The sequence below is a fragment of the Hylobates moloch genome, unplaced genomic scaffold (genome assembly GCF_009828535.3).
Source record: "Hylobates moloch isolate HMO894 unplaced genomic scaffold, HMol_V3 SCAFFOLD_20, whole genome shotgun sequence".
NCBI lineage: Eukaryota > Metazoa > Chordata > Mammalia > Primates > Hylobatidae > Hylobates > Hylobates moloch.
In genome coordinates this window covers 25766339-25780067 of record NW_026652295.1, presented here as the reverse complement: position 1 = coordinate 25780067, position 13729 = coordinate 25766339, and positions in this window count along the sequence as shown.

Sequence of the window (13729 nt, the reverse complement as noted above, 5' to 3'; positions counted from 1 at the left end):
GGATGGTTCTGGCTCAAGGTCTTGGGCTTGTTTTACATGTGGCCATACTGAGCCAAGACAAAGGACTGGGGTGAATGGGCATCATGTACAATACTGTATTCTTCTGTGGCTTGCTAGTGAGCTTTGTGGTCAGCTGCTCTTTCTTGGGGGCACACACTATTGATATGGTAGTAATAATCAGATATGACCTAATGGTGCTTCAACATTATTATAGTGACATAATTCATTATTTATCAAGCCCGTGTTAAAATTATACATACAGAGTTTGTATAATGTTATAATTATAATTTGTGTAATTTATGCACAACAGCTTGCATATGTGAAGGCAGAGGGGAAGTGAAGCGAAGATGGTGTGGAGATGAAGATGGTGGACTTCTGTGTGGAAGAGGGGTTAGCAGGGGTTTGCCCTGGGGAAGCAAAAGGCTGAGATCTGGTGGAGTGTGGACATCCCTGAATTATATTCTTGGAAGTACTTTTGAAATGGAGAGTTCCTAGAACAAGAGGGGTAGACAGGGAAATTACAGGAGCCAATAAATTGAGGTTGGATTGAGTAAGAGAGAAAGAGTTCAGGGAAGGGATCAAGGTTGTGTGGACCACTGTTTGAGTTCTCTGCCCAGAATTTATCCCATTGCAGCCTCTGAGCTATCTTCCATATCTGTTCATCTTAGTCTTTCTTCCTGTTACCTGGTGGGGTAGATCCTTCCAAAACAGGTGTACATTCTCCCGTGGGAGGACAGGCTATGATAAATGTGAAAATGCAAGACTTAGACATCTTAGGAGCAGCCTATGAATTCATTGTTGTCCTGACTTCACCCTACTTTCCTTTTTTTGGTAGAGACAGGGTCTCAAATATTCTTCACTTTCATATATCCTGAGGCCTTGAGCCCTTGGGAAGAAGGAGCTCAGAATCCTGGAGAAGTGAAGAGCCTCTGACCTGGACACAACTGTCCTCTTTTCCATTTTGCAGTAACGGAGGGGTTTATAAAAGGTTTGTTATTTGTGGAACGATAGGGGGAAAAACTCAGAATTTTTCAAGCCCTTTGATGAGTGTATTTAGAAAATGAAAAAAAAAAAAACCAATTATCATTTGAGTTAAAGATGTGGGAAGGAAGATGGAATGTGTGCATGAAACACACAATGAAACAACTGTTCCCTTCTGTGAATACCTGATCACTGAAACATTATCAGTAAATCAGGAACTTGCTTTTTGTTTCAGTTTTTGTTCTTAGAAATTTGTGGGAAGTTCCTTTTGGCTTTAGTTGCTAGGAAATTTTTGCTGTACCTGGGAAGGAAAAGTCTTAGGGCCAAGTTTGGAGTGGGTAGAGTGGCACTGGGAGGATTATAGTGGGCTCTGACCTGTGGCCATGCTGAACCTCATCAGCTGGAGCCCCCTGGAGCCCAACCAAGTGGGTTTATGGATACTTGTTACAGCAGCCTGGATTCCACACACACTGTGGGCAGATTCCACACACCATGGGGAATTGGAAGATGCAGCACATCACCCACGAGAAAATATGGGAGGAATTTGTTGTAGGTGATTTGGGAGATGTTCAAGAAAGCAATGGATTGATCTGGATGAATGTCAGGAAGCATTAGACAATTTTTTGTGTGTTTTTGTTTTTGAGACAAGGTGTCATTTTGTCACCCAGGGTGGAGTGCAGTGGCACCATCTCAGGTCACTGCAACCTCCACCTCCCGGGCTCAAGCGATCCTCCCTCCTCAACCTCCTCAGTAACTGGGATTACAGGCGTGTACCATCAAAGCCAGCTAATTTTTGTATTTTTGGTAGAGATAGGGTTTCACTATGCTGGTCTCAAACTCCTGGGCTCAAGGGATCCTCCTGCCTCTGCCTCCCAAAGTGCTGGGATCACGGGAGTGAGCCACCGTGCCTGGCCCTATTCCAGTGCTTTTTATTAGGAGGTAGGGGAACAGAGAAGGCTCAAGTTGTAGTTGGTAAAGAAGCAGCAGTTACACTGGCTAGCCAGGAGAAGGGTACGTATGGTCATTTTGTCTGTGCTCTGGCATGATTATGAAGTGGTCTTGTTTTTATCTCACTCAGTCACAGTCACAGAATAGCCTTGTTTGATATTTAGTGCTCTGTGAAGTTTCTTATTTTCAGTAGGAAACACATGGCCTAGCTGGGAGTGCCTGATCTGTTCTCAGCTGATAGCTGTCAGGCCTGCTTTTTTTCTTTCTCAGTCAGAGCCCTCGTTCTCTTTCAGGTCTAAGATATTTGGCTTTTTTTTTTTGAGACAGAGTCTCACTCTGTCCTGCAGGCTGGAGTGCAGTGGCTCGATCTCTGCTCACTGCAACCTCTGCCTCCTGGGCTCAAGCGATTCTCCTGCCTCAGCCTCCTGAGTAGGTGGGATTACAGGGGCCCGCCACCATGCCTGGCTAATTTTTGTATTTTTAGTAGAGATGGGGTTTCACCATGTTGGCAAGGCTGGTCTCAAATTCCTGATCTCAGGTGATCTGCCCACATTGGCCTCCCAAATTGTTGGGATCACAGGCATGAGCCATTGCACCTAGCCATATTTGGCTTTTATAACTTTTATTGTCCCTTCCATTTTGAAAAACCTAGAATCATTTTCTAGATTCTAGATGTATACATTTAGATGACTTTTGATTGGAAATCATCATAAAGTGTATGAATCCAAGCACATGTTTAAGGTTTAAATCTCCACCAGGATGGAACATTCCTGACAAACAGCCTGGTATGGTGAAATGGACCAGGAAGTAAATTCATCGTTTCTCTGTTTTCCCAATTCATTTCTGAAAGAAAAATTATTGTCTAAATGGGAAGTCTGAGGCACGTTATAGTCACTGAGCAGAGAATCACTCTTAGAGTAAGGGAGCTAAAACACAATACCCCAGAAGAGTTGATGAGAAACTCTGCGGAAGTATTTTCCCCCTAATTGTATGGTGGCATGGGGGTCGGGGGCGACTCAGGGCTTTCTGTGCCTGCTGCAGCTGTGCTCCAATCCATTCTTCCCTCCTACTGCAAGAAGCAGTGGCTCCAAGTCCAACCTGATCATCTCAAAAAAGTTTTGAATCTTTCTGAGAGAGAGAAGGAGGGAGATAAGCAAGAGATATTATGAGAAAGGGCTTGTGAAAAAAACAAAAAAATTAAACCATTGGAGTTGATTTTTTTTTTTTTTTTTTTTTTTTTGAGACGGAGTCTTGCTCTGTGCCCCAGGCTGGAGTGCAGGCGCGATCTCGGCTCACTGCAAGCTCCGCCTCCCGGGTTCACGCCATTCTCCTGCCTCAGCCTCCCGAGTAGCTGGGACTACAGGCGCCCGCCAACACACCCGGCTAATTTTTTGTATTTTTAGTAGAGACGGGGTTTCACCGTGTTAGCCAGGATGGTCTCGATCTCCTGACCTCGTGATCCGCCTGCCTCGGCCTCCCAAAGTGCTGGGATTACAGGCTTGAGCCACCGCGCCCGGCCTCTGGAGTTGATGTTTAAATCCCTCCAAACTAATAAATACAGTATGGGAAATGAGGAGAATCAGGAAAGTGAGAATAAGGGGAGGTGAGTAGGAATGGGGAAAATGTGACATGAAGTGGCAAGGGGTCTCGTCTTTGGAGATTCTTCTGTCTTCCCTTTCTCTACCTTCTCAGGAGTCACATAGAAACAGGAATAAGTCAGCTTCCTGAGGAGCCCCTCTCTGCTTTTTAAACAGGCGCTATTGAGATATTACTTTCCTTCAGGTATTGGTTATTTATTTATTGAGACAGCATCCTGCTTTGTTGTCCAGGCTTGGTTACTGCAGCTTCATCCTCTGGGCTTAAATGATCCTCCCACCTCAGCCTCCCGAGTAGCTGGGACTACAGGTGTGTGCCACCACATTCAGCTATTTTTTTTTTTTTTTTTTTTTGAGCTGTAGTCTCACTCTGTCACCCAGACTGGAGTACAGTTGTGATACCCTACCTTGTTCTAACCTGAACTGACTCTCCCTTAGCTGAGAGCCAGACAAACTCCATTTTAGCTCCTTCTCTTACAGCCCCTTACCCACCCCGCTTCCTCAAGGACTTAACTTGTGCAAGCTAACTCCCAGCACACCAAAGAATGCAATTAACTGATAAGGTACTGTGGCAAACTATATCCACAGTTCCCAGGTATTTTCCTGGTTGATAGTACCCTAAGCCCCCACTATTTGTGTCCAGTTGATGGTATCCAAAACCCCTGCATCTATCACCTTATGATAGATTTAAAGTCCCTGCACCTAGAACTGTTCCTTTTCCCATAACCGTTTGTCTTTTAACTTCGTTTTACTCCTGTAAGATTGCTTCAGCTAGGCTCCCCCTCCCCTTTCAAAATCAAAGTGCAAAAGAAAATCGAGACTTCTCAGGAGCCAAGAGAATTTTGAGCGCTAGCCATCTCTATCACCGGCAATAAAGGACTGCTGAATTAGTTTCAAAGTGGGGCATTTCTCTATGACTCGCTTGGTTACAACAGTGGTGCTGTGTGCAGAATTGGTGGGTTCTTGGTTTCACTGACTTCAAGAATGAAGCCACAGACCCTCGCAGTGAGTTACAGTTCTAAAGGCGGTGTGTCCAGAGTTTGTTCCTTCTGATGTTCAGATGTGTTCGGAGTTTTTTCTTCTGGTGGGTTCGTGGTCTTGATGGCTCAGGAGCGAAGCTGCAGACCTTTGCAGTGAGTGTTACAGCTCTTAAGGCGGCACGTCTGGAGTTGTTCCTTCCTCCCGATGGGCTTGTGGTCTCGTTGGTTTCAGGAGTAAAACTGCAGACTTTCGCAGTGAGTGTTACAGCTCATGGAAGCAGTGTGGACCCAGAGTGAGCAGCAACAAGATTTACTGCAAAGAGCGAAGGAACAAAGCTTCCACAGTGTGGAAGGTGACCCAAGCGGTGGCCACTACTGGCTCGGGCAGCCTGCTTTTATTCTCTTATCTGGCCCCACCCACGTCCTGCTGATTGGTAGAGCCGAGTGGTCTGTTCCCACAGGGCGCTGATTGGTGCATTTACCATCCCTGAGCTAGACATAAAAGTTCTCCACATCCCGATCAGATCAGTTAAAAACAGAGTATCGACACAAAGGCTCTCCAAGGCCCCACCACAGCAGCCAGACACAGAATGTCGACTGGTGCATTCATGAACCTCGAGCTAGGCACAGGGTGCTGATTGGTGTGTTCACAAACCTTGAGCTAGATACAGAGTGCTGATTGGTGCACTCACAATCCCTGAGCTAGACACAAAGGTTGTCCACATCTCCACCAGACTCAGGAGCCCAGCTGGCCTCATCCAGTGGATCCCGCACCGGGGCTGCAGGTGGAGCTGCCTGCCAGTCCCGTGCCGTGCACTCACACTCCTCAGCCCTTGGGTGGTGGATGGGACTGGGTGCTGTGGAGCAGGGGGTGGCCCTCGTCTGGGAGGCTCGGGCGGCACAGGAGCCGGTGGAGGGGGTGGGAGGCTCAGGCATGGCGGGCTGCAGGTCCCCAGCCCTGCCCCGCGGGAAGGCAGCTAAAGTCCGGTGAGAAATTGAGCGCAGTGCCGGTGGGTGGGCACTGCTGGGGGACCTAGTACACCCTCTGCAGCCGCTGGCCTGGGTGCTAAGCCCCTCTTGCCCAGGGCCGTCAGGGCCGGCCGGCTGCTCTAAGTGGGGGGCCCGCCAAGCCCACGCCCACCCGGAACTCCAGCTAGCCCGCAAGCGCGGCGCGCAGCCCCGGTTCCCGCTCGCCCCTCTCCCTCCACACCTCCCTGCAAGCTGAGGGAGCCGGCTCCCGCCTTGGCCAGCCCGGAAAGGGGTGCAGTGCAGCGGTGGGCTGAAGGGCTCCTCAAGTGTCGTCAAAGTGGGAGCCCAGGCAGAGGAGGCGCAGAGAGCAAGCGAGGGCTGTGAGGACTGCCAGCACACTGTCACCTCTCAGTGCTACCTCAGCTTACTGCAACCTCTGCCTCCTGGGTTCAAGCAATTCTTCTGCCTCAGCCGCAGGAGTAGCTGGGACTATAGGCACGTGCCACCAATCCCAGCTGATACTTGTATTTTTGTAGAGACAGGGTTTCACCATGTTAGCCAGGCTGTTTTTCTTTTTTAATTTTTAGTAGAGACAAGGTCTCGCTCTGTTGCCCAGGCTGGTCTTGAACTCCTGAGTTCAAGTAATCCTCCCGCCTTGGCCTCCTAAAGTGCTGTGATTACAGGCCTGAGCAACTGCACCCAATCTGTGTTTTTTGTTTTTGTTTTGTTTTGTTTTGTTTCTTAATCTTCAGTTTCTTTAAGTGGAGATTTTTGGAGCAAGTTTCGTATCTCTAAAAACTCTGGAATAAGTGGCTAACTCTGTCCATGTGGTCACTGCTATGAAGGTGTTGGTTTTGTTTTGTTTTTTTTAATTTAGGCAGGTGTTGGAAGGGGGACCCTGAAGGCATGAGAACGCGTCATCAGACTAGATCAGTCGTACTCAGCTGAGACCCAGAAGATGAACAATAATGAGTTGTTGTAAGTCAGTGAGTTTGGGGTGATTTTTTACTCAGCGATAGCAATGCAATACAGAAATTGATACTTGAAAGTGAGGTGTTACAATATTGAAAACCAAAAATATGTGGCATTGATTTTGGATAGGCGGGAGCTAAAAATATCTTAATAGGAAGCTGAAAATGGCTGGAAACTGTTATGGAAGGTGTGGTATAGTATGAAATATATTTGGTCTTTGTACTGAGAAAAACACCCTTGAAATGTCCTGAGTGAAAATTCTTAGGAGAGCCAATTAGATAACACCTGAGCTATTAAATTCAATAAGTTAGGATAGGGCCCCTAGATAGCCTCAGGACAGGGCCAATCACCAGAAAGACTAAGTGATCAGAGGATTAGAGGGTTAGAACTTTTAGCCCCACTGGCCAACCTCCAGGAAATGGTATGGGGTTTGCAGACAAAGCTCTACACAAACTATACAACTATATAACTGTCACGCCTGTCAGTGTGAAGAGACCACCAAACAGGCTTTGTGTGAGCAACAAGGCTGTTTATTTCACCTGGGTGCAGGCGGGCTGAGTCTGAAAAAGGAGTCAGCAAAGGGTGGTGGGATTATCATTAGCTCTTATAGGTTTGGGATAGGCGTACAAAGTACATTCTTAAGGGTGGGGTACAATATTACAAAGTACCTTCTTAAGGGCCGGGGAGACTATATTGTATCAGTTAGGGTGGGGCAGCAACAAATCACAATGGTGGAATGTCATCAGTTAAAGCTAGTTTCACTTCTTTTGTGGATCTTCAGTTGCTTCAGGTCATCTGGATGTATACGTGCAGATCACAGGGGATATGATGGCTTAGCTTGGGCTCCGAGGCCTGACAATAACTATACAACTACAGCTCTCTGTGAGCTTCCAGATTGTTTAGCACATGGAGGTGCTTAGAGAGTGGTATGCCCAGAAAGGGCATGGACACTCCATGTCGCCCTCCCATCCACACACATACCTTGTCCTGTCCATCTCTTCATCTGGCTGTGGAGCTTATCTTTTGTAATATTCTTTATAATAACCCAATAAATGTCTGCAAGGAGATGTTTAGCAAAAAATAAAAAATAAAAAAAATTAAGTGAATAAACAAGTAAATGTAATTAAGCATTTCTCTGAGTTTTGAGTCATCCTAGCAAATTAATGAATCTCCCCCCAAAAAAGAAGTTGTGGAAACCCTGGTTTGTGGCTGTTGGGTCAGAAGTATGGGTGGCCCAGATTTTAGAATGGTATCTGAAGTGGGGGCAGTCTTATTGGACCCAGCCCCCAACTTGTGAGATCTGACACTATCTCCAGGTAGATGGTGTCAGAATTGAATTATAAGATACCCAATTGGTGTCCACTGGATAATTGCCTTGTGGTTAGCAGAGGCCAACCCCATATGTCTGATCACAAAAGTGTTCTGTGTTTGAGTGTGTGAGTAGAGGGAGAGAAAAACTGCTTTTTTCCCTCAGAGAAGGCTAGAAGAAATGGCAACCTGTGTTATGTATTTACCAAATATTATCCAAACTGTTGCCTGTAGAACTTGAGAGATATAAAATGTTATCTAACGAACTTTTGGATTTAGGCAAAGAAATTTCCAGGCAAAATGTTGGACATGTGAGTTAATTGCTTTTAGTTGCATATGAGATACTGCAGGAAAGAGATGGGCTCAGGAAAGAATGGGCAAGTTTTCTTTGTTTTGTTTTTTTTGAGACAGGGTCTTGCCCTCTCACCCAGGCTGGAGCGCACTGGTGCAATATCGATCTTGCTCACTGCAACCTCTGCCTCCCAGGCTCAAGTGATTCTTGTGCCTCAGGCTCCCAAGTAGCCGGGACTACAGGGATGCAACACCATGCCCAGCTAATTTTTGTATTTTTAGTAGAGACAGAGTTTTGCCATGTTGCCCAGGCTGGTCTTGAACTCTTGGCCTCAAGCAATCCACCTTCCTCGGCCTCCCAAGGTACTAGGATTATAGGTGTGAGCCACCGGGCATGGCCCAGGCAAGCTTTTAAGTAGAATTTAGAAGATAAAGAACTTTGAGCTTCTGGATTGAAAAATAAAACTGTTTTTCATCTATGAGTGTAGATGAGGCAGTAGATCTCCAGCCAGCAGTTGACATACTCTGGGAGCAAAGATGAAATCCAGGGACTGCCATGTAAGACATGGCTTCTGGCTTAAGATCAAATGATGGCTGTGGCTGTAACATACTTCTTTATTATTATTATTATTGTTATTATTACAGCCCAGTGTAGACCAAAGTACTTTTCAAATCCCTTGAAAGGAGTAAGGTAATGCACAAGAGGGTTTCTGGGTAGCTTAAAGGGTGTGGACCCATAACAGCTTGCTGTACCCCAAATAAGATTTAGAGAAAGAGGTATTTCTCTAAAATAATTTGGGTGTTGCTTTTGACATGCGAGTGAACTCAAATCAAATACAAAGAAAACTCACAAAGCTTTGAGAAAACTGTATTGACAAAGTCAGCCTACATTAGAAGAGACTGAGATTGTTTGGACTCCCAATTTTGAATGCCATGAAGCTGGCTGAGAAAGTTACTCAGCAGCCCAAAATGGTTTATTCTCTAAAGTTCTCTTCAGAAGGGGCTGAGGAGGATGGAAAATGAAGACTCTCTCAAAGGGTGGAACCAAGAGCTGTGGAGGACAAGGACACCAGAGCCACTCCCAGTGAACAGAACCACAGCCTAATCAAGGAACAGGCTCTATCACAAAGTAAGGAAGAATGGCAACATTTGCCCAGTGGGATTTCATTTCATAATTGCTGTGGAACTGTGACAGCTATGGGTCTCCAATAATTCTCTCTCAAACAGAAGTTAATGTGGTAATTCTGCTTCTATTCCACCATTGTACATTGGGGGTGTGTGTGTAATGCAGGGATCCATGCTGATGGTGGATGGACTTACCTTTTTTTGGTTCATTGGTCTCCAGATCAAGAGGAGCTGGATCAAGCCTCAGGTAGAACATGAGGTGCTGGACTTTAAGAATGATGACAGGGTGGGTAAGACTTTTGAAGGTCCTGTGATTGGGATTGAATGTATTGATATTTTTTTATGTGTGAGAGACATGAATAATTATGGCCTAGAGATACGTTGTGGTTGAAGGACTTATTGGCCATCCCTGAAACCTTTGCAATGCTTCTTCATGGGTGAAATATATGTCCTACCTCTTGACTCTAGGCTTTCCCATATGACTTTTTTGGCCAGTAGCATGTGGGTGAGAATGATAGTGTGCCAGTTCTAATCATAGGACTTAAAAGCCTCATGACTGTCACTTCTCATCCTCTTCTGTCTCTGCCAGCAGCATGAGAAGTAGATACCTTGGCTTGCTTACTGGTCCCAGGAGGTTGGTAGATTCATAGAGCAGAGGCATTCCAGTTGACACATAAACTGGCAGGTGAGAAGTAGAGCACCCTATCTGAACTTAACTTAGATTAGCCAAACCCAAGTCATCTTGTAGAAATGTAAGCAATAGATATGCTTGCTTTTTAAAGCCACTGAGTTTTTGAATGGTTTACTAAGCAACAATAGCTAATTGATATAGATGAGTAGGATTTAGAAAAGAAAAAACAAAACAGTTTCTTTTTTATTTTATCTGGAAATATTCAGAAAGGAAAAGACTTAATTTTTCCAGACCTCAGTTTTATCAACCACAATATGGACTTAATAATCTCTATCTCAGCCTGGGCAACATAGTGAGACCCTGTTTCCACAAAAAAATAAAAAATTAGCTAGGTGTGGTGGCATGCGCTTCCAGTCCCAACTACTCAGGAGGCTGAGGTGGGAGGATTGCTTGAGCCCAGGAAGTTGAGGCTGCAATGAACCATGATTGTACCACGGCACTTAAGCCTGGGCAAGACTGAGACTCTGTCTCAAAGAAAAAAATAAAATAAAATAAAATAAAATAAACTGTCTCACAGGGTTGTCATGAGAACTCTAAAAGAGTGAATTGAAACATTCTATAACTTAAACACACATGCACACACAAATTCATTTTAAAAAGTCCTCAGGTTTAACTCACTCTTTGTACAGATGAAGAAACAGAGACACCATAAAGATATGACTGATAGGTTTGGATCTGTGTCCCCACCCAAATCTCATCTTTAATTTTAATCCCCATGTGTTCAAGAAGGGACCTGATGGGAGGTGACTGGATCATGGGGACAGTTTCCACCATGCTGTTCTTGTGATAGTGAATGAGTTCTTATGAGATCTGATGGTTTAAAAGTGTGACACTTTCCCTCTCACCCCTCCCTCTCTCTCTCCTGCTGCCTTGTGAAGAAGGTGCTTGCTTTTCCTTCACCTTTTGCCACAAGTGTAAGTTTCCCAAGGCCTCACAGCCATGCAGAACTGTGAGTCAATTAAATCTCTTTTATTTATAAATTACCCAGTCTCAAATAGCTCTTTATAGCAATGTGAAAATGGTCTAATAAAATGACTTTTTAAAAATACAACCAGCGAGACCAGGGCTGAATTTCTCTCTTCCTGAAACTTAGTGTTGTACCTTTTCTTTAAACAAAACTGTTTAAAGAGTATGAGCAATACCAGAAATAAATGTAAAAAGCATACAACTCCTCTAGAGCTGCAGCCATAAAAGATCTATTTTTATACTTTCCTATTAAGTATTTCCAGATCTGACTACTGCATTAATGATGATTTTGACCAACATTGATAAATTTACTTTTTTAAAACATTTTTTTCCAGGTCATTATTACAAAAATGGATTATTGAATTGGTTTGAATCCAAAACACTACCCTTGAAGCCATCATTTTAGATGCCTGGCTCACTTTCAGTCCTCCCCGGCTACTGAGGATGAACCTAATGATAGCCCGGGTTCACTGCTTACTTGCTTGCCAGTAAGCTCAAACTCAGGTCATGGGTAACCATGCCTACAGCCTTAGTTATTCTGGGATCACCTGAACCAAGTCAGCTTATCATGAGTTTGTTCTCTTGGAAACTTAGAGTATAATATTTCTTCATCCCAGTTCTAGGCCTGGAGATTTCCAGTGTGGACTGGAAATCTTTGAGGTTGGGTGGAAATGGGCTGTCAGCTCCTGGGCCTCTAATCAGGCTCACAGCTGTTTCCCTCTGCCAGCTCTCTGTCCACTTCTGTCTCTGACCTTCATTTGTGGTTTCCTCTTCTCCTTAGGAGGCCCCATCGTTCTCTCTCTCTCTCTCTCTCCCCCCACCCACCTCTCTCTCTCTCTCTCTCTCTGTCTCTCTCTCTCTCTCTCTATATATATATATATATATATATGACTGTAAGTCCAAGCGTACACTGTCAATCAAGCATTAGGTTGAATGTGCCACCCTGATGTTAAAGCAAGTGGTTTACAACATGTCATTTTCTCACACTTTTCTCCTTGGTTGACAACCCTGTGGCAGCAATAGTTTCCCTGAGACAGGACTTCGCCCTATGGTTATAAGCTAATGAGCTACTAAGGCAACAGTTTAATCGGGAAGAGAAGTGGGTTTGGGGCCTAAAATGGGTGTCAATGGGAGCAACTGGAAGAGGTCCTTTTATGTGACCAGAGGGAAGAGCTCATTTACCACCAGGCATGGGGTAGAGTGTGCTGTGCTGTGGTAGTCAAGATGGCCAGGCCCTCTCTACACGACTCTGAGACCAGGAATTTGGTGGTGGTGGCAGTGGGTCCCCATCCTGTGAAGGATGAGGCCACACAGAGCCTCAAGATCAGCTAGAGTGAGAACTTAGGGCCTTCTCAGGTCTTTCCAGAGCACACACACAGCCTTGGGTACGTGCACAGCCCTATGTATATGTGTGGACTTCTAGAATCCAAGAAATACATCGAGATTTTCAAAGCCCTCTGTATATATTTCACTCCTCAGCCTTTCCTATTAAGCTTTTTAGTTATTGTTTGCTCCAGTGATTATCCACCATCTCAGACAGCTGTGATGTTAAACAATTGTCACTGGTTATTGTCAACAAATGCTCCCAGAGAAAACCCTGTTCACACTTGGTGAGCTTTGAGTCACAGCAAATAAGGACAAAGCTTGCAAGTGACGTCTTCTGGGTGCTGTTTCAGGACACACCATCCAAAAATATGAGTGCAGGAGACCAGAATATGCCATCTCAAAATATGCCACCCTGGCATATTGATCTTTTTGAGCTAAAAGAAATTAAAGACCAGCCAACATAAAAAAATCTCCTTGCCTCCCCTCAACTGTCTAAAATGAAGTATAAAACACCCCTTTTGTAAAGAAAAATTTACATCTATAAAAGAAATTTTTACTAGTAGAGGTATTTATACCAGGAAGAGAACTGCTCTGAGACAAATTTTATCACTTGAGGAACTTTTATCTGTAACAAGGTAACCTTTATTCACCATACATTTTCTTCTCTCACCATCCCATAATTTGTCTCCATCATTTCCCAGAAGCCCTGACCCCCTCCTTTCTGTAGCTCAGGATGCTATATTAGCTTCAATCATCCGGCCCTTCTTTGAGTTTCATATTTTGAGGTTTGAGGGACTCCTGTACATACACGTGTAATTAAAATGGTTTTTCTCCTGTTAATCTGTTTTAGATCAATTTAATTCATAGCCTAGCCAAATAACCTACAAGGGTAGAGAGAAGCAGATTTTCCCTCCCCTACACAAGGAACCACCAGGCAGGTCTAGTAATGACAATTCTCTAGGAATGGGGTTTTGAAGGAGCCCCAACCCCTTTCTATTCCCTCCAGTGACTGTCAGGTGCTGTTTTTCACTGTGATTGTGGGGTGGTTTCTAGGCTACTACAGAGCTGTGGTGGAGTGGTGGTGGTGTAATAGGACATGTTAAAATGCCTATAAAACTTACTGTTCTTACTGAGGTTCAGTCATTTTTCTTGAATAAAATTCACTCTGATTGCTGCAAGCCCTAGGTTAATTTACAGAGTTCTGAGAAAGTTGATTCTGGCAATTTTTTTTTTTTCTCAAGATGGAGTTTCACTTTTGTTGCCCAGGCTAGAGTGTAATGGCACGATCTGTTGGCTCACCGCAACCTCTGCCTCCTGGGTTCAAGAGATTCTCCTGCCTCAGCCTCATGAGTGGCTGGGATTACAGGTGTGCACCACCATGCCTGGCTAATTTTGTATTTTTAGTAGAGATGGGGTTTCTCCATGTTGGTCAGGCTGGTCTCGAACTCCCAACCTCAGGTGATTTGCCCGCCTTGGCCTCCCAGAGTGTGGGGATTACAGGCGTGAGCCACTGCACCTGGCCTTTTCTGCCAATCTTTGCCAATGTTTATTGCTTTTATGGAGGGAGGGATTTTCAG